Source organism: Callithrix jacchus, chromosome 12 (genome assembly GCF_049354715.1).
Source record: "Callithrix jacchus isolate 240 chromosome 12, calJac240_pri, whole genome shotgun sequence".
In the NCBI taxonomy this organism is placed as follows: domain Eukaryota; kingdom Metazoa; phylum Chordata; class Mammalia; order Primates; family Cebidae; genus Callithrix; species Callithrix jacchus.
In genome coordinates, this window is record NC_133513.1 from 51,704,885 (window position 1) to 51,726,199 (window position 21,315).

Consider the following 21,315-nt stretch of genomic DNA (forward strand, 5'->3'; position numbering starts at 1 on the left):
GTGCCTCAAAACCTGAAAAGCTCCACACCAACACGAGGCACTGTTCTTCCTGTTTGCTGAGCTCAAGAAATGCAGCTGATTTCAATACTCTCTACCCACAGTAAATTTTTAACTAGAAAGGAGATCCGCTGTCACAAAAACCACGTCTCATCCCCAAGCCAAATAAAATGGGTTTCTGGCTGGGCCCTGCTGGTGGCATGTGATGGGGCTCCTGCCTCTCTGGCAGAGCTGATCAAGAGGGCAGGGTCCGCTCTCCAATCCCCAGGCTCTGGGTCTTGGGAGTGCAGGGGACCAGGCAGCTGCAGGCAGGAGGGCAGGAGGATCTGAGCAGCTGGGCTAAGGTCAGGCGCAGAGGTTTGGGCTCAGCAGAGACAGCCAAATGCTCAGCCCAGCTGCCACTGCCTCTTGCTGGGCCCTATGCAGGAGGCAGACGCTGGCTGCCAGGCTGGCAGGCTCCCCTCCACAGCTGCGAGGCCACGGCCCAGGGGCCTGCTGTTCCCTCTCCTCTTACCGAATGGCATTCTTTCCTTTCCTGTCTCTATCTCCTCATTCTCCCCTTCCTTCTAATCCTTTTCTCCCTCTGTCTCTTTGTGTCTTCACTGCTGTCTTTGTCTTATCGTATGTCTCTCTTCTTTGTATTTTCTTCCCTTCATCTCTGTGTCCTGGCCTCTTTTCATCTCTCTGTCTCTGGGTTAAAAGTTGGAGGAAAAGGATAGGAGGTGGGGCCCCAGGGGAATCCCAGACAAAACTGAGCTGAGGTCTTGCTATGATATGAAGGTTGGTGTTTCCCCAAAATTCATATGTTGATCCCTAATTTCCAGAGCAATAGCGTTAGGAGGTGGGGCCTTTGGAAAGTGACTGGGTCATGCAAGTGGAGCCCTCATGAATGGGACAAGTGCTCTCCTAAGAGAGGCCTGAGGGAACTGTTTGCCCCTTCTGCCATGTGAGGTCATAGCTAGAAGGCGCCGTCTGTGAATATCTATGAACAAGAAAGTGAGTGACTGTCACCAGACATCGCACCTGCCACCACCTCGATCTCGAACTTCCAGCCTCCAGAACTGTGAGTAATAACTTTCTGTTGTTTGTAAGCCACCCAATCTGTGGTATTTTCTTTTAGTAACCTGAACAGACTAGGACAGATCCCATCCTGTCCCATTCAAGAGAGACTCAGAAGGGTATCTGGGAATAGGTTCAACTCTGGGGTTGAACACTGGGGGCAACAGTGGCCTATGGGCCTCTTTAAAGACATCCTTGAAAAATGAAGCCAGGGCCCTGCACTTGCTCCTGGGACATGGGACACCCACAGTAGTCAGCTCTCGCTGATACCATATTAACTCTCTCATCGACAAACAGTTTTGGGGGCTTTTCTAAGTCCAGAGCATGTACTAGGGCTGGGGGATGAGAAGGGATGAGGCAGGGATGCTGCTCTGACAGAGTTCCCATATGCAGGACAGGAGAGAGTTAAATGAGCAACTAGATAGTTAGATCAGCCCTATAAATGGTATCCAGGGGGTAGAGCCAGAACAGGGGTTGAGCCACTTATGCACACTGGAGAGGCAATGTTGGAGCTGAGCCTAGAATGATTTAGAGATGTTTTCTAGGCCAAAAAGGAGAATCTGTCTTTGCAGCATGGACATTTTCTCCCATCCAGGTGTAGAAAAGCAAGGGGCTATGGCAGAGGGTGACACGGGAAAGCGGCTGAAATCCCATCATGCAGTAAGAACTTCCTAAGGCAGAGGCATTGGGTAGCCCTCAAATGCTGGGAGCCATAGGGCTGTGGCGGGGAGGCCCTTGTCCATCTGTGAAATGGAAAAATGATCCCCTTCCTCTCCCCTTGCCTTCCACAGAGCAGGAGAAATGAAGAAAGAGGCTGTGCCACCCTTGCCGTTGGCCAAGCAGAAGGGGGAGGGCGTGGGCTTGGCTCTCGATGCTGGGAAAGGGCCTCATTATGAGCTGTTTTCATTCACAAGGGAGGTTGTCATGGACCACACAATGGGGCTTAGTTTCTAATTTAAGAGGAAAACCTCATTTTAACGTGGCTTCTTCTATAACTGGGATGAGGAGGTGACGGCTAAGAGAACAAAGAACAGAACTTTAGTGAAGGATGAAATACAAGTGGTGCCTTTGGCAATCTGACTTTGTCCCAGCTTTGGGGCCGTTCCCCTGCCCACTGAGCCTGCCCTGCTATGACTATCCTGGCCCAGGCATGCACCCAGCACTTTACGTCCCTCCCTGTTCCAAACGGGCTCTGAGATACGAAGAATGAACAGGTAGCCAAAGCTATCATTGTACAAATGGGGAAACTGAGGACAAGATGGGGGAAGATGGTTGCCCAAGGTCACAGAATATGCTAGAGCTAGCTCTGTGATGCTTAAGTGCATCTATTGCCTTCAGGTGTAGTGCCACTCTTGGCTCCCTTTTGAGGGTTGGAGTTGTGTGGCTTGCAAGTGGACCTTGAGCATGAGCTGATGACCTGAATGCCATCCATGCTGGGAAATCCAACTGTGGGAGCAGAAACCGCTTCTGAAGATCACTGATGCCTGCATCAGGTCCCTTCACTGTCACGCTCACTGCCCCTTTGGTCTGCACAACCTTCCAGTTTGCATTCCAGATGAGGAAACAGAGGCTCATGGAGGGTAGGGGTCCTGATAGAATGGGACTCAAACTGGAGTCTTCCAGCTCTAAAGCTCTTAAAGTCTTTTCCCTATCTTGTCAGATATGTGTGGACATCTTCACTTGAACATTGTCCATGTGATGTGGGCGTAGATGGTATATATGTTTTATAATATATACACACACACATGCATGCACATACATGCACGTGCACACACAGAGTTTTAAAATCTCCACTGGCTGCCCCTGCTCCGTGTTGCACAGAAAATTAGTATATTGGTGCAGCCACTAATCCCTTTCATTTGGATGCAAGCAAATGACAGGATCAGTCTCCATCACTGCCATGGCTAAACCCCAGGGCTTTCCCTGGTGCCTTGAATAAGAGTCAAGATGACCCACTTTTTCCAGCTATTCCCTGTCTCTGGGCTGCTTTGGCTGGGAAACTGTCAGTCTGGTAAATATCAGAGGCTTAGCAGAGCAGGTTCCTGCTTCCAAGGCTGCCCCTATTTGGCTGTGCAGCCTGGCTTATAGGACCATGCCCCAGGGTCCTGCCCCAGTGCTAGGGTTCAGCTGCCCACAGGGACTGACTGCCCAGCATGCTGGTGCCCACAGAGATGCCCACATAAGACTGGGGGGACTCATTCCTCATTCCCTCCACTTGCATTGCTGGGTGTCCAGTGTGTATGAGTGCTCAGGATAAGAGCTTAAAAAGACACAGGGTCTGCCTCGTGAAAGGAGCTTGTCATGAAAAAAAAAACCCAGAAATAAATGGCAGAGCAAGCCAAGTGTTCTCTGAGCACAGAGGAGGGAACAATTAATTCTGCTGGGAGGATCAGGGAAGGCTTCTCAGAAGTCTCTGGAGTGGAGACTGGAATGCAAATTAGAATTGCCACATGGAGAAATGAGGGAAGGGTATTCCAGTTGAAAAGGACAGCATGGGCTAAGGCAGGGAGGCAGGAAAGAGCAAAGGCAGCATGAACAAGAGTGGCAGAGGGCAGCTGCAGCTGGATCCTGACAAGCCTTGGGTCCTGGAAGAGGGGAGACACCTCTATCCTCCAGGCACAGGTCAAAGGAAGCAGAGCAGTTTTAAGCAGAGGAGCCGCAAGTTCCAGACATCCCACCGACAGGCCCTTGCCTCACCTCAAACCTTGGTGCCAGTCCATACCTGAGCCTTTTTCTACCCCAGTGACCTTGCTCCCCACCAATGGGTGCTCTGATGCTCTCCCTTTCTTCCTGGAACTTTCCTTCCCATTGAGTATGGAGCATTTTCTCCCAGATACCAAGCATTGCTCAGTGTGGACGTTGGTAACTGCAACCCTCCTTGCAGGGACATTGACTTGAGGCAGGAGAGAGGGAAGGGTGCCCAGAATCCCTAAAGGCTGCTCCTCAGGGTACACTCTCTGAGTTTTGCAAGGAACAGACGACAGAGCTGACTTTGGACCTCTGGCCTCAAGCCTCCAGGAGCCAAGACTGATGGAGGCAGTAGTCTGTGTTGCCTGTTTCTGTGTTGATGGGGACTTCCTGGAGCAAGGGTCAGTCACACCTAATACCACCAGGTTATTTGTGGGATAGGTGGCCACCTCTGAGCCTGGAGACAGAGTGTTGTCTCTGAGTAGAGAGCATAGCTGTTCCATTCTACAGGGCCTCCTCACCAAGGTGGACCTGTGGATGTGGAAGTATGCATAGGAACAGGCTAAGGAAGCAGGCTTGATGCCCCCTGGCTCAGCAATTCTCACCCTCAGGGAGAGCCCTACAGGGCCTCTGTGTCAGGCTTTCTGGCCCTAGTTAGGTGAGTGGCCGTGGGCCTTTTACATTTTCCTGGTTCTGAAGAAACCAGAATAAGCTACAAGAGCCCTGGAGGAAAAGTCAAGCTTTCTTAAGTCGACTTCTATAATTTTAATATAACAAACCACAAAAAGCTTACTTTGACGAGCTGGAATATATGTAAAGACCTAACCTCCCACTATAATTAGGATTCAGAACACTTTCTGCACACCCCCATCCCGCCGAAGATCCCTCCTTCCCCCTTGCATTCAATCTCTCTCTCCATCTCTGGCCCCAGACAACCACATTCTTCTTTCTGTCACTATGGATTAGATTGGACTTTTCTAGTTTCATGTACATGGAATCACATGACATAGCTTCTATTCTTTGGGGCCTGGTTTCTTAGGCTCAGAATTCTGTTTCTGAGATTCCTCCTTCTGGACTGTATCAGTTATGCACCCTTTTTCATTGCTGAGTAATATTCCATTTTGCAGCTATACCACAATTTGTTAATTCATTCACCTGTTGATAGACAATCAGGTTGTTTATAGTTTTTGGGATTTTTAAAAATAAAGTGGCTATATGAACATTTACAAACAAGGCTTTGTGTGAACACATATGTTCATTTTTCTTGGGTAAATATACAAGGGTGGAATTTTTGGATCATATGGTACATGGATGTTTAAATTTATAAGAAATTGCCCCTCTGTCTTCCAAAGTGGTTGTACCATTCTACATCCCCACAAGCAGTGTATGAGAGTTCCAGTTCCTACACATCCTAGCCAATATGTGATGTGGTAAGTGTTTTTAATTTGAGTCCTTCTATGGGGAGTGTTTCATTGTGGTTTTGACTTGCATTTCGCTGGTGACTAGTGATTCAGTGTCTTCTCACATCCCAATCTGAGTCTTGAGTCTGCTACTTTTCAGCTTCATGCTTGCACAAGGCACTCTACCACTCCAGATCTTAATTTCCATGTCTGGAAAAGCCGAGTACCAATCCCTGCCCGGTCCTCTTCTCCAGGCCTTTGTAAAGATGGCATCAGGTAATGTGTGTGTGTTCCAAAGTGTGCAAAAGTATTTGCAAGGTGTAAATCCCAACCTGCAAATCCTCTAGCACTCAGCTCATTGTCTTGTTTTACGTAGATCTTCCTGCAGGAGCCTTCTTACTAATTGTCCTGGCTCTAGTCATCTCAATCTCATCCTCCACATGGTAGCCAGAGTGGTTTAGCTAAAGCAACTGCCAGAACTTGGCCTTCCTTTGTGCTTAAAACCATCCCCCTGTCTTCCCATTGCTGCAGATTCCATTTCATTCTTTCCACTGATAACACTGATTGATGACTTGCTAGATGCCAGGCATTCTTCCCGGTGCTGGAAATAAAGGGTTAAACAAAGCAGATAGGCCCTGCCCTTTACAGAAGGAAAACCCATTTTCCTTACTTTATAAAGGTAACAGAGGCCCATAGAGTTGAATGGGCTGTCCCAGATCACACAGTAAACAAGCGACAGAGCAGACTAGAAGCAAGTCCTTGCCCCAGTCCTGAGATCTTTCTACCCTTCCAGCAGCCTCTCTTTCCTCTGGTCATTCTCTCAGATCCACAGTGTGCCAGTACTAAGGGAAGGTGTCCTGCAGGGGACACCATAGAGGTCCACCCCTTCCCCTGGGGAGCCAGCAGGAAGCTTCACTGGGGACCCCCAGCTCAAGTGCCACTTTCTTTAGAAGCGTTGATGTGAATAATTGCCTCCTGTCGAGTGCAGACCTGGGACTAGTTGGTGAATTGTGCTGCTTGCTCCTTCCTCCTTTCCCTGACGCACCTCTTGCTTTCCAGCCTGCAAGATACTCTATCTGCTAAAAGAAGGGGCAGAGTGGCAATCTCGTTACGTTGCTTGTGGCTGTCAATCTCCCCTTAAACAGGAAAGCACTGCACGGTGACATTTAAAGAGGGCTCTGCTCTAAATCTCAGCCTGCATCTCTGCTGCAGACAAGCTCCCTTGGTTATTGGAGACTCATTGCCACAGAATGTCACAGATGAGAGTGGGACCGATGGGGATGCCTGAGTCCAGGGAAGAGGCACAGAATGGCCAATGTGCACGCATCATGTGATGAAGAGAGACGCGATTAGAAACCCTGATCACCCACACCTCACTCCACATCCTTCTCTATATACCCTCGTGCCTCTCAAGAGAAAAATATTGGTGGCATCCCATGCTTTTCCCAGGATCCCAGGTTCCTGCCTAGCAACCTGCCCCTGGGCTGGAGAGGAATCTCCTCCAATGGCTTTCCTTCCCTTCCCTCATTGGGCCACGTATCAGTCCGCGTGCAGTGGCAGATCATACACACAGCTCTGGCTGGCTCCATCAGAAAGGGATTTAATGCAGGGAAATAGGGGATTATGACTCCGCGGAAGGGCTGGGGAAAGAGGCTGAGGCTGCAGGCTCAGCTTCTAAAAATGGATCCTAGAATGTCACTGCCAAACTTGCTTGCCAGAGAAGCTGCTCCCTCCACCATAATCAGAAAGCTGGAGGACCCAACCGCTGTCTCCAAAAACCACATTGTTTCTGTTATGACCTGAAGATTGGATGGATGCTGTTATCCCAGGTGTCAGCTCCAAGGCCTCACTGCCTCCAGGAGGCTGGGATGGAGGTGAGCAAGCCAATCTGTGACATCTGCCACAGGGCTCGAGGGTTCCCTTAGGAAAGACACAAAGTTCCCCTTTTGCTACATTCAAAAACCCTCTTTGCCCATGTTGGAGCAGACGCAGAGCTTTATGTGTTCTGAGCCTATGTCTTGAGCTATAAACTTGTAAATGGAGCTGAGGAACAGAATAGAACTTGGGACAGAGCAGGAAACCTAGACTCACATTCAAACCCTTGGAAGAAGTGCAACCCAGGGGTGAGGGCACAGCCTCTGGAGACTTCTGCTGGGTGTGTGTGCCCCGGTTTGACCCATGCACCTGTGTGGCATCTGGTGACACTGACCCTTTTTGCTTCTTGGTTTCCACATCTATGCAACAGGATGGTAGTAGCAGTACCGAGAACGTACTTAGAACAATCCCCTGCACAAAGAGCAGTTAACTAATGTGAGCTATAATTATCCTTCCAAATGTTCTAGCTTTGGGACCTAACACAGGTTATTTAAAGACTGAGCAAAGTTACCTCAGCCTAGATAAGGGTTTCTCAACCTGGGCACTATTAACACTTGGGGCCAGAAAATTACTTGCTGTGAGAGGCTGTTCTGTGACTTGTAAGATGTCTAGCAACGTCCCTAGCCTCTTCCGACCAGGCGCCAGTGACATTCTCCCCTCTCCCTAGTTGTGACCATCAAAAATGCCTCCGGACGTTGCCAAATATCCCATGAGGAACAAAATCAGCCCTGGTTGAGAATTCCTGCTGCAGAAGATGGGGAAAATTTTGTCTCTTCGCAGCACTGCCATGTACACTAAACAGGGAAAGGGATGTGACAGTTATTTGTAACCTAGAGGTCATCTGGGTCATCTGGGTTACTACCCCTTGAGTAGTAAAATGAGCTCAAACCTACCTTCCACCCAGTAGGAGGTTCAATGTCCTCACCAAAATTTCTGAAAATTCTTGAGAGTTGGCATTCAACGTCATCTCTTGTTTCAATTTATTGTTTCTGAAAAATTGTCAATATCCCTGCTTTTGTCTTTGCATTTTGGATGGTCTCTAATATGGAAGACAGACCCTTTTCATTTATTTCTCCAAAATATTACTCAAAGAAGGCAGCTGAACATACCAGGGCTGTTCCTGAATGCCATGGCAAGGACAGCCCAGTCTGCTACATTACTTGGGTTTGAGTATTAGCCATCCCCCACAGGATTTCTCGTGGGGCACGTGCCTCTGAAGCTGCCGGTGCTACCGTGCTGCTCACCTTTGTCCCTTGGGTTTATCCTCCCAGATCCCTCTTCTCAGGCTCCTCCAGGACTCCTGCAATTCAGCAGTCCTGCTAGCTGCTCAGGCCCAAGGGCAGCCTCTCCAGCCAGAATCACCATCACTCTGCTGTCTCCGCAGCTCCAAGCTGCTGGGGAAGCACCCCACCCCCACCCCCACCCACTACAAACATGGTGAATTGCTGGCTAACATATAACCCAAGCGGATTTATGACCACATCGGCGAACTCAAAAGCAGAAAGGAAACATTCTTCCATGCCAGAAACAAACAAACAAAACGAATGAAAGCCAGAGCAGTGAGGAGGAGCTAATGCCAAAGGCCCACAGAGGTATCAGAGCTGGACAAACTGTTCCTGGTTAGTATCCATGAGGGACAGGGGGCTGAAGCAACAGGCCCTGAGCATAAAAGAGGCTAGGACTGATCTTTCTGGGTCGAGCCAGGAGCCTGGAAAAGCTGTCCCTTCAGTAAAATGAAAACAGAAAACTACCACCTATTACTCATAAAAGTGAGCCCACCTCCCCAGGCCATGAGTGAGAGAGGAGGCCTCAGAGAGAAATCAGGCCTCTAAATCTGCACCACAAATATACACAGGGAGAATTGGTAAGTATATTCATGGAAATACACAACAAAATCATAACCACAATCAAAATATCAGAGGGCCCTAATGCTGTGCTACTCACAGGGCCCCAGGGAAAAGAATTACAACAAAACCCGCCCAGGTTTAGGGAAAGCCTTCAAGCTGTGGCAGAGGTGAATATGTAACCTGGGAGGCAGCATCTTTTGAAGATGAGCTCGGAGCAAAACACAACCAAGCAGCAGAGGCAAGTGGAGCCCAGAACAAGGGTTTCCAACCACATCTAACAGAAGTTCTAGAGGGAGAAATAGAGAAGCTGGGGAGAAGCAATATTTGAAGAGTTACCAGTTGATGGTCCTCCAGAATTGAAGAAATATATTAGCTCTTATATCCCTGCTTTTGCTTGGCCCTTCTTGCTGCTGCCATGTGAAGAAGGATGTGTTTATTTCCTCTTCTACCATTATTGCAAGCTTCCTGAGGCTTCACCAGCCATGCTGAACTGTGAGTCAATTAAACATCTTTCCTTTATAAATTATCACAGTTGTAGCTGGAGTTCCAAGCAAGGGAAGCATCAACAAATATTCACATTTGAAGGAGGAAATCAACACATAAGAAGCTGGGAAATCAAGGAATCAATGGAGAAAAACAGTATTTAAAATGTAAAAGGATAAATAAAAATATACCCAAATAAGACACTGGAGAAAGTGAGGTAGAGGAAGTAAACCAACTTCCCTTTGTTCCTGGTGAGAGTCTTTTTAGTTATAATTCAATAAATTAGACATAAAAGAATATTATATACAGTTACAAGGAAACCACTAAAGGATCTAAAAATATTCCATAAACCTTCTTATTAGAGGGAAAACCAATACATACACCAAACTATGAAAATATGGACCATGAATAAAAGACTTTCAAAGAAAGCATTAAAATCAAAATGCAATGTAAAATGTGATAGAACTGAGACCCAATGTATGCTGCTTTTATCATTAAATATAATAGGATAAACTATATAATTTTTAAAAAATATTCTTATTTGGGGATCAAAGAGTGAAATAACAAATATACGCATGTAGAAGATGCCTCTTATTTCTCAATTAAGTCTTCTCAACCTTCCACTAATTTCTACCATGCTGGGACAGATAGTTCCCTCGCCTTGGACTGAGTTCAGGGCAACAGCACCTGCATGCAGAAATCATGTGCATTTTTTCCCTCCACTCCTGGGCTCCACGGTACAAGTGGGAGCTCTCAGGGTCCACATGTGTGTGCAGCTTAGAAGTCCAGGTAAATTAACACCCCCCAGAGGAAACAACCAATGTTGAATGAAATCCATTTATGATGAGATGTTCAGCCCCAATGTGTCATTAGGGAAATGCAAACCAAGCCCCAAGTTCTGATACTGATGTATTCTCATTGTAGGGGCAGAAATTAGAGACAGTCTATGTAAAAGAATGGAGAGACTATGGATCAACAAAACCTTTATATGTTACTAGTAGAAATACAAATTTGTAAGGCCATGATAGCCATTCCGCATTATCTTACAAAATTAAACTTTTTTTTTTTTTCCTGAGACACAGTTTTGCTCTGTCACCCAGGCTGGAGTGCAGTGGTGCAGTCTCACCTCACTACAACTTCTGCCTCCCTGGTTCAAGCAATTCTCCTGCCTCAGCCTCCCAAGTAGCTGTGATTACAGGCACCCACCACCATGCCCAGATAATTTTTGTATTTTTAATAGAGATGGGGTTTCGCCTGTTGATCAGGTTGGTCTCAGACTCCTGACCTTGTGACCTACTTGCCTCAGCCTCCCAAAGTGCTGGGATATGATTGGGCTGTGTCGCCTCCCAAACCTCATCTTGAGTTGTAGCTCCCATAATCCCCATGTGTCATGAGCGGGACCCAGTGGGAGATAATTGAATCATGAGGACGGTTATCCTCTGCTGTTCTCATGGTAGTGAATGAGTTCTCAAGATATCTGATGGTTTTATAAGGGACTTTCCCCGCTTTTGCTTGGCACTTCTTGCTGTTGCCATGTGAAGAAGGATGTGTTTACTTCCTCTTCTACCATTATTGCAAGCTTCCTGAGGCTTCACCAGCCATGCTGAACTATGAGTCAATTAAACATCTTTCCTTTATAAATTATTCAGTCTTGGTTATGTCTTTAGTAGCAGCATGAGAAGAGACTAATACAAATCTCATAGCAAGTTCATGCTTCAATGTAATTCCAAGAAAAATTATTGCAAATGTATTGAGTGAGAATTGGTGAGTATATTCGTGGAAGCACTAACAAGATAAAGGCTAAATAAGTTGTGGCACATTTATACAATGAAATATTATGTTACAGTCACAATGAATAAACCATGGCCACATGTAACAACAATATGGCCATATCTACAAAATGTCACATTGAGTGGAGAAAGTAAGTACTAGAAGATGATATGCTGATGGAAACAAAATACATTTTTATTAAAAGCATGTAATCCCAGCACTTTGGGAGGCCGAGGCGGGTGGATCACGAGGTCAAGAGATCGAGACCATCCTGGTCAACATGGGGAAACCCCGTCTCTACTAAAAATACAAAAAATTAGCTGGGCATGGTGGCGGGTGCCTGTAATCCCAGCTACTCAGGAAGCTGAGGCAGGAGAATTGCCTGAACCCAGGAGGCAGAGGTTGTGGTGAGCCAAGATCACGCCATTACACTCCAGCCTGGGTAACAAGTGAAACTCTGTCTCAAAAAAAAAAAAAAAAGCAAATGCTAAAAATATAAATTTTAGAAGAATAATGACAGATGCAACAAAACTACATTCAAAGCAGAGGTGGGACAGCTCAAATTATATTTAATGGTGAAAGACAAGATTAGAAAGAAGACAAGGACATCTACTTTCAACATTTCAACATTGGAGCCCAGGTGCAGTGGCTCATGCCTATAATCCCAGCACTTTGGGAGGACGAGGAGTTCAAGACCAGCGTGGCAAACATGGCAAAACCCCATCTCCACAAAAAATACAAAAATTAGCAGGGTGTGGTGGTGTGCTCCTGTAACCCGGCTACTTGGAAGGCTGAGGCAGGAGAATCGCTTGATCCTGGGAGGTAAAGGTTATAGTGAGTCAAGATCATGCCACTGCACTCCAGCCTGGGGAACAGAGTGAGACTGTTTCAATAAAATAAAAATAAAAATAAAAATAAAATAAAATAAAATAAAATAAAATAGAATAAATTTCAGTGTTGTATTGAAGATACTAGCCAGAGCAATTAAGCGAGAAAAAAAGTGGCATCCAGATTGGAAAGGAAGAAGTAAAACTATCTCTATGTGCAGATGACATGATCTTGTACAGAAAAAAATCCTAAAGAAGTCACTAACAATCTATTAGAATTAATAAATGACTTAAGAAAAATCGTAGGATAAAAGATCAACACAAAAATTAATCTTAGCTCTATAAACTAGCAATAAACAATCTAAAAATGAAATTTGGAAAATAATTCCATTTACAATTCCATCAAAAAGAAAATATCTAACAATAAATTAAAAGATTTACAAGACTTACCAACTGAAACTTCAAGATATTGTTGAAAAAAAATGACAGAATGTCTAAATAAATGAAGAGACATCTCATGTTCATGGTTTGGGAGACATAATACAGTTAAGAAGGCAATATTCTCCAAATTGGTCTAAAATTAGATGTTGGTGATGGTTGCACAACTGATTGTGAATGTATGACAGCCATTGAATTGTACACTTTAAATTGGTGAACTGTAAGGTATATGAATTTTATCTCGACTTGTTTTTAAAACATGGGTGGGGAAGTAAAGCATCAGCACAAGATTTCTAATGAGGCTCAAATGAGATGAAAAAGAATAGGGGGCTAGAGTAAGACAGGCTCAAAGATAGACCCAAGTTTCTCCTGGAGTTGTGGTGACTCACTGTGTGGTGCGTTCCCAGCTCTTTATTTAGTATTAAAAGCAAACAACCAAGAAATAAATACAGAATAGAAAAGCTCCATGCATGGATCCATCCTGTGGTGTGGCTACCCCACATCTGGCACCCGTTGCCCAAACAAAAAAAATTAACAGTAAATATCCAGGAAACAGCAACAATAAAAACACCACCTGTGATAACTCTTGGGTACAACTAAGGCAGGGCCCAGAAGAAACTTCACAGCCTTAGTTTATCTTGTTAAGTAGGAACAAATGAAAATAACCCAATTGAAAATTGCACAAAGAACAATATGTTAAACATGACAAAAGCAGAAGGAAGGAATTAGTAAGGGTAAAAGCAGAGTAAATGAATTATAAAACAAGAGACAGAAGAATTAGTACATTCAAAAGCAGATCCTTTGGGGGAAAAAAACCTCAAAATTTTGTTTTCTTAACAAAATTAAAAACTAAAAAACCCCAAATCTTGTTTTCTTAACAAAATAAAAAACTAAAAAAACCCAAATCTTTTCTTTTTTTGAAAAAATAAAACTAAGCAGACTAATAAAAAATGGTAAAATCACAAATACACAAGAGTAGAATTGAAAATGCAGACATAATCACAAAGAAAAATAAACCATAAAAGATGAAGTCAACACTGAAAATAAACCTGAAAACCTGTGTGACATGAATAATTTGCTATGTAAGTATAATTTATAGAGTTAGAAAATATAATGAGTCTTATTATCAGAGAAGAAATTGGGAGTCAGAGCTATTACTCCACTCTCCAGAGTACCAAATCAAGAAGCTTCACAGGAAATTTCTTAACTTTTAGCATAATCTTTTTGTTTCTGTGTTATCACTTTTTTTAAATTAAACTTTTTGAGATAATGGTGGGCTTGCATGCGGTTGTAAAACTATGATATGGAAAGATTCCCTCTACCCTCTACCCAGTTTCCCACGATAGTAACATGCTGCAAAATCTAGTGCAATCTAGTTAATATATGTGGTAGAATTCACCAGTGAAGTCATCTGGACCTGGAGATATATTTTAGGAGATTTTAGGTTATATATTTAATTTTTCATTTTGTTTTATTTTATTTTGTTTATATATATATATATATTTTTTTTTTTTTTTTTTTTGAGATCGAGTCTCGCTCTGTTGCCCAGACAGGAGTGCAGTGGCACAATCTCAGCTCACTGCAACCCAAGTAGCTTGGGAGGCCTGACACCAGGCTCAGCTAATTTTTGTATTTTTAGTAAAGACAGTATTTCACCATGTTGGCCAGGCTGGTCTCAAACTCCTGACCTCAAGTGATCTGCCTGCGTCGGCCTCCCAAAGTGCTGGCATTACAGGTGTGAGCCACTGAGCCCAGCCATATTTAATTTTTTAAATGGTCGTAGGACTATTTGTATTATTTATTTCTTCTTGGTTCAGGGTGGTAATTTGTAGTTTCAGAGGTATGGATTCATTCATTCTAAGTGAACAAATGTATCAGTGTGAATTTACATGTTCTTATCATTTCAATGGCTGTAGTATTTGTGGTGATAGCGCAGGATTTTTCTATATAGGTGATTGATGGCTTCTTTATCAGTATGGCTAAAGGCTTATCAATTTTACTAATTTTTTTAGAAGACTAGCTTTTGGTTTTATTGATTTCTTTCTATTGTTTTATATTTTCAGTTTCATTGATTTCTGTTCAGATTTTGATTGTTTCCTTTCTTCTACTTGCTTTGACAGGCTTTGATATACTTTATTTTCATTTTCATTCCATTCCATGTATTTTTTAAACTTCTTTTGAGACTTTTTCTTTGACTCATGGTTTATTTAGAAAAAGGTGGTTTAATTTCCAAATGTTTAAAGACTTTGAAAATTATCTTTATCTTATTGATTTCTCATTAGAGTTTATGATAGAGATCATATTGTATAATTTTAATTATTTTAAATTTTTGAGGTTTGTTCTATATCCCAGGATATGGTCTATCTTGGTGAATATGCCATGGGCATTTGAAACAAATGTTTATTTTTCTGTTGTTGGGTAGAGTATTCTATATATGTCAATACAATCCTGTTGATTGACTGTATTGAATGTTTTTATATCATTGCTGATTTTCTGTGTAGTAGTTCTATCAGTTGCTGAGACTGGGGTAATGAAGTCCCCAACTATAATTGTGAATTTATCTATTCCTCCTTTGAACTTTATTGGTTTTTGTCTCTGTATTTTGAAGCTCTCTTGTTTGGTACATATACTTTTAGGACTCTAATGTCTTCCTGGTAGATTGATCATTTTATCATTATTTAATGTTCCTCTGTAATACATTTCTTTGCTTTCAAGTTAATTTGTCTAGTATTAGTAGAGTCAGTCCCGCATTTTAATGAATTTTTTTATGGTATAACTTTTCAACCCCTTCACTTTCAGCCTACCTATGTTTTTGTATTTGCAACAAATTTCTTGTAGGCCCCAACTCTTTGTTTGTTTTCTAAATCCACCCTGCCAACTTCAGTCTCTTTCTTTTATCTGGTCTATTTAGACCATTTACATTTAAGGTAACTACAGATACATTAGAGCTCAAGTCTGCTATTTTATTAGTTTCTTTTCCATCCATTTCCTCTGCTTCTCATTTCTCTCTTTTACTTTCTCACCTTCTTGTAGGTTAGATATTTTCTAGAATTCCATCTTGATTAGTTTATAGTGATTTTTAGTATACTGCTTTGTATGATTGTTTTCATGGTTGCTCTAGGTATTTCAATATACATGTATGGTTTATCATAGTCTACTAATATTGAGATTGTACTACATGAGTGAAGTTCAGAAATCTTACTTACATTTGGGTCTATTTACTATTCCTACTATTTTTGTAAGTATTTTCTCAACATACATTGAGCACCACATTGTATGGTGTTATAATTTTTGCTTCAACCATCAAATATTATTTAAGAAACTCATGAGGAGGATCATCCATCATCTTTACTCATTACATTGTTTTTCTTTTCTGAAGTTCCAATACTTGTTCTGTTATCACTTCCTATTTAGAGCAATTTCTTAAACCATTCTTTTTTTTTTTTTTTTTGAGGCAGAGTTTCGCTCTTGTTACCCAGGCTGGAGTGCAAGTGCAATGGTGCAATCTCGGCTCACTGCAACCTCTGCCTCCGGGGTTCAAGCAATTCTCCTGCCTCAGCCTCCTGAGTAGCTGGGATTATAGGCGCGTGCCACCGTGCCCAGCTAATTTTTTGTATTTTTAGTAGAGACGGGGTTTCACCATGTTGACCAGGATGGTCTCGATCTCCTGACCTCATGATCCACCCGCCTCAGCCTCCCAAAGTGCTAGGATTACAGGCTTGAGCCACCGCGCTCGGCCTAAACCATTCTTAAGGATAAGTTTGCTGACAAAAGTTCTCTTACTTTCCCCTCATTTAAGAATTTTATTATTTCCTTCTTAATTCCTGAAGAATATTTTCTTTGCCTATAGAATTTGCAGTTGACAATGACTTCTTACAGTACTTGGAAAATGTTGTGACATTTCCTCCTTCCCTCCGTGATTTCTGATGAGACATTCCCTGTTGTTTAAATCGGTGTTTTCCTGGAGATAATGTGTTGTTTCTGGATACTTTCAAGATTTTTATCTTTAGTTTTCACAAGTTTAATTATGATGTGTCTGTCATGAATTCCTTTGGCTTCATCCTATTTGGGATTCACTCTGCTTCTTGAATCTGTAGGTTTATATCCTTTGCCAAATTTAGAAAGATTTTAGTTTTTACTTTTTCAGTGTTGTTGGGGCCCAGTCTCTACCTCCTCTTTCTGGAATTCCAGTTATACACATGTTAGTTCTTCCATTATTGTTGCCCAGATCCTGAGACTGTTAATTTGTTCAGTCTAGTTTCTCTCTGTGGACCAGGTGGGTAAATTCTATTGATCTCTCTTCAGGTTCTCTAATTCTATCTTCTGTCATCTCTGCTCTACTATTGCACCCACCCAGCTAGTATTTTTATGTGTTACTGTATTTTTCACTTCCATTATTTCCATTTAGTTTTTTTTTTTATAAGTTCTATTTCTCTGCTGAGAGTTTCAACTTTTTTTTTTACTTGCTTTAAGGGAATTCATAATTGCTTGTTGAAGCATCTTTATGATGGCTGCTTTAAAGTCCTTGGCAGATAATTCTAACATCTGATTCATCTCCGTGTTGATTGTCTATTTTTATGCATGGTGTGGTTTTCCTGGTGCTTGGGATATGAGTAAATTTTTTATTGTATGCCAGACATTTTGGACATTATGTTATAAGACTCTTTATCTCATTAATTTTAAAATCATTCTTCAGGAATTAAGGAAGATATAATAAAATTCCCTTTGAGGTGTAACAGAGTGCTGCGTATTACACTCAGCTTCCCATGGGACCCGGCTGCCACTAAGTAGGGCCAAAGCATAGGGCTGACTCACACTCTTTTATTGCTGCAGGCTGTGGGAGGAAGCTCAGCTACCCATTGGGTTCTGCTGACACCATGACAGCAGGGAAGGGAAAGGCAGCAACTGAAGTGTTATCTAGCCCTGCCGATCCAACATCATTCCCTCTCATGATGCTGAGTGGGGCTGGAGGTGCAGCACCTCTCTAGGACATACTATACCAGGATAGAAGAAAAGTGGGGTGTTGACTATTTCCCCTTGTACCACTTCATAACCCCTTGTTGTGGATGGAGGGTCAGCTCCTCACTGGAACCTACTGACACTATCCTGGCCAAGAACTAGTGCACTTACTGCTTCCACTGGGCAGAGAATCAATGATCAGCTCCCTACTCAGCCCAGCTAGCAGTAGCCTGGCAGGAAGCTGGACCACTGCCTGGTTCCACTGGGGGAAATGAAAGGTTACCTCTCCAGTTGGTATCTCCCTGAGGGAGAAATCAAAGCACTGTCTGCTTCAGTGAAGTGGAGGGGGACATATGAAGGAGGATGGAGTCTCAATTTCTGGCTCAGTCCTGCTAAAAACTAGGGTATGGATGGGTGAGCTGTTTCCACTGGCGTTCAACTGGAGTAAGGTGGGTATTGTCAACAAGGTTTTCTGTTGTTAAGTCACCCCTGTCTTGGTCCTTTGCCTCGGGTAATAGGTTTGCTTGGAACTTTTTATTTTTGTCCGTGGCTGTTGGGGGTTCTGGACTGGAGGCTTCTGCAGCACTCTGGCTGGGATATATGGGAGGCTACAAGGAAACCTGAGGAACTCACTGCCAGGCTGCTCCTCAGGTGCTAGGGACCCTTCCTCTTCCCACTCATCCAGGTCTTCTTGTGCTTGTTTGTCGTGTTCATGGCAGTAGTTCTTTAGCTGTAAGTAGGAGAAACTTGGAGGAATGTGGCTACTCCGTCTTAGCATAACCAAAACTTGAAATTTTTTAAATGTATACTTCTTTTTGAAAGTGTAATATACTTATGGAAAAAAGGTACAGATTATCAATGTCTGCTTGATGATTCTTCACACACTGAACACATCTGCGTACCTAGCACCCAGTTCCAAATTCATCATGACTGGCATCCCCATGAGTTTGTCTCATGCCCCTTTTAACCACTACAGTCCTGTCTTCAACAGTATCCCCTCTTCTGACTTCTAGTCAAAGAAAACATTCTTTGAATCCTTTCTTATTTTCTGGCACAATAAGATGCCATGGAATCAGCCATTGCTCCCAGGCCCTTTTAATAGAGAAAGGGAATGGTGGGCAGAATAATAGCCTCCAAAGATGTCCACATTCTAGTCATCAGAACTTGTGAATATGTAATCTTACATGGAAAAGGGGCTTTGCAGATGAAATTAAGAAGAGTTTCTCTTGAAATAGGCAGTTTATTCTAGATTACCCAGGTGGGCTCAATGCAACTAGAAGAGTCCTTATCAGTGAAAGAAGAAGCCTGGAAAGGCAATCAGAGATGTGAGGAAGAAAGCAGGGGTCAGAGTGAGGTTGCTGTGGGCAGTGAAGATGGAAAAGATCACGAGCCAAGGAATGTGGTGGCCTCTAGAAGCTGGAATAAGGAAAGAAAATGGATTCACAGCTAGAACCTTCAGGTTGAACTGATGTTCTCTAGCTCAGCCAAATCTTGATTTTTAACTCTGTGGGGCCCATTTTGGACTTTTAACCTCCGTAACTGTGTTTCAACTCAGTGTGGAGTGATTTGTTAAAGCAACAACAGGAAACTATTAGAATGGTATATAATACAGATGCTATGTAGAAGCCAAGAACTGCTGCTAGGTGTGCTCATTGCCACTGTGGTGTCACCACTCCCAGGCTCTTTCAGTGAACAGAGCTAGAATAAACCCACCTCACATACAGGCACATATACACATTTACATTTATACATTTATGCTTAATCATGAGTTCACAACAAAACCTTCTGTTCCTGTCCAGTACCACAAAATCCATTCTAGTTTTCTCCCTTTCCATAGTTGCAACTATCTTCTCCCACAGCCAGAAACCTGGCTTCCATTATAGTTAAGAGATTTACTTATTTGACCCATATGTAACCAATCTCTCATTCTGGTCATGACCTCTTCCCTGCATGGACATGCTCCTCTCCTGGCCTGTGCTCTGCTTCTCCATGGCAGGCCATCCCTTGCATGGATGTCCTCCTCACTTTCCTTGAGCTAGACCATATGATTCTACATTATATATGGAAAATAAACTTGCAAGAAACTTTGTAGCACAAATATTATAAAAATAGGAGTGCTAAGAAGGAGCAAATCCAATTATCCCATAAATCTAGAATGACTAAGTATTATGTGTTGGCATATTAATGAGATGCAAATCAATGGGAAAAAAGTTTTAATTTTTTAAAAAGCCTCCAAATAATTTAGTATATTTAGTATATGACAAAAGTGATATCCTAAATTAATGGGAAAATATGGGTGATTCAATAAATAATGTTGGAAAAATTGACCAAGTATAGGGAAAAGAATTAAGCTCTTAACTCCCTATGTTACTTCTCACTCCAAAGTAAATTCAAGGTAGATTAAAACTAAAAAATTAAACTATGAAAGTTATGCAATAAAAATAAGTGATCTAGATATATTAGATTGGTGCAAAAGTAATTGCTGTTTTTGACATTAAATTATTGCAAAAATCACAATAACTTTTATACCAACCTATTAGATACAGCACACAAAAATAGAGATAGATATATATTTAGCTAGCTTTAAATTTATAGGACATATAAAAGAGAGTTAACATTCTTAATAAATAAAGAATACTGGTAAATTAATAAGAAAAAGGCCAACCATGGTAATATGAATGGCTTGTGACGTTATGAGAAAATTACACAAAGTCACTTCTAATTAAGTAAATAAAAATCTAAATAATGAATCAACTGTTTAATTAAGCAAAAATTAAAAAGTTTGATAATACATAATGTTGGCAAGGGTGAGAGTATAAATTGCTACAAGGGTAATTTGCAAGTTTCTTTTTAAGTAAATATATAAATACTTGGCAATGCTACTTTTAGTAACTTAATCTGCGATATGCATCATCAGTGCAAAGATGAATATCAAGGATGTCCATTACAACATTGTTTATAAGAAAAAAGAACACTGTAAACAATCCAAGTATCCACCGGAATCTGACTACTGAATATATTGTAATATTGCCATAAAATCTGACACTATGTACACAATTATGCTGTCTAATGGTATAGGCTCCTTAATCCTGGAAAGTCTTCAAAAGGTGCAAGAAAATGTTTGATACTGGGAAAAAAGTTTCCTAAACATAAAAAGAAAACTGCAATCTCAAAAATCAAAGAAGGTTTAGTTGTCTATGAAATGTAATGTTTCAACAACTCAAGTACAACTCAACTTCGTGGTAAAATTTAAGGAATAAAATGAATTCTTGGTCTATTATTTGTTTCTTATTCCTTAGGACAGAGGCTGGAGCTTAACATACTCATCCATTCTGGGGAGACGCTTCCATTCTGCCTTCTCTGGTTTTTTCTTCTCCGTGCACAGTTCTCACTCCCTTTCCCCCTCCCATGATAGGAACACTTCTAATGTGTCTGATGTAACACTCTCCTTTATGTAGCACATTTTGTGATTGTATGTGCTTAAATATACATAAAAGTTAGCATGTTACGTATTTCCTTCTTTACTTTTTATTTACTCCACAAGATTTTGTTTAGGATCATGTTTCTCTGTGTGCATTTTTTTTCTTGCTTCTAACTGCTACATAGCATATCCTAATAAGTCTACTCATGGCCCCGGCAGACCCCGAAATAGCCTCCATCTCTCCACACCCACAGACATGCTTCAGTGAATGGCTTCTAGGACTGGTAGAAAGACTAGAGTAGATTCTGGATCATGGAGTATCTAAACATCGAATTTTCATATGTACAAGCAGACCATCTACAGTTCCCAGAACAGTGGATAAGAATTGCCAGTTTTCTACATTGTTGCTCAAATTTGATGTTTGCCAACTTTTGACTTTTTGGCCAGCTAATATGAATGAAGTCACACCTTGGTCAAATGTGTACTGCTCTGTTGCAGTGATCCACAATTCTTTGTCCCCTGGGTTTCTCCTTTTGTGCATTGCCTACTCA

General features: G+C 42.3%; 1 long non-coding RNA gene across 1 annotated transcript in view; it reads left to right on the forward strand.

Annotated features, from left to right (window-relative positions):
• Positions 1 to 270: 270 nt before the first annotated feature.
• Positions 271 to 21,315, forward strand: part of LOC128929294 (uncharacterized) — a 34,604-nt gene continuing 13,559 nt past the window's right edge. Inside the window, exon 1 of the long non-coding RNA XR_008475487.2 lies at positions 271 to 1,060. This is a non-coding gene — a long non-coding RNA (uncharacterized LOC128929294). The remainder of the gene's footprint in view (positions 1,061 to 21,315) is intronic.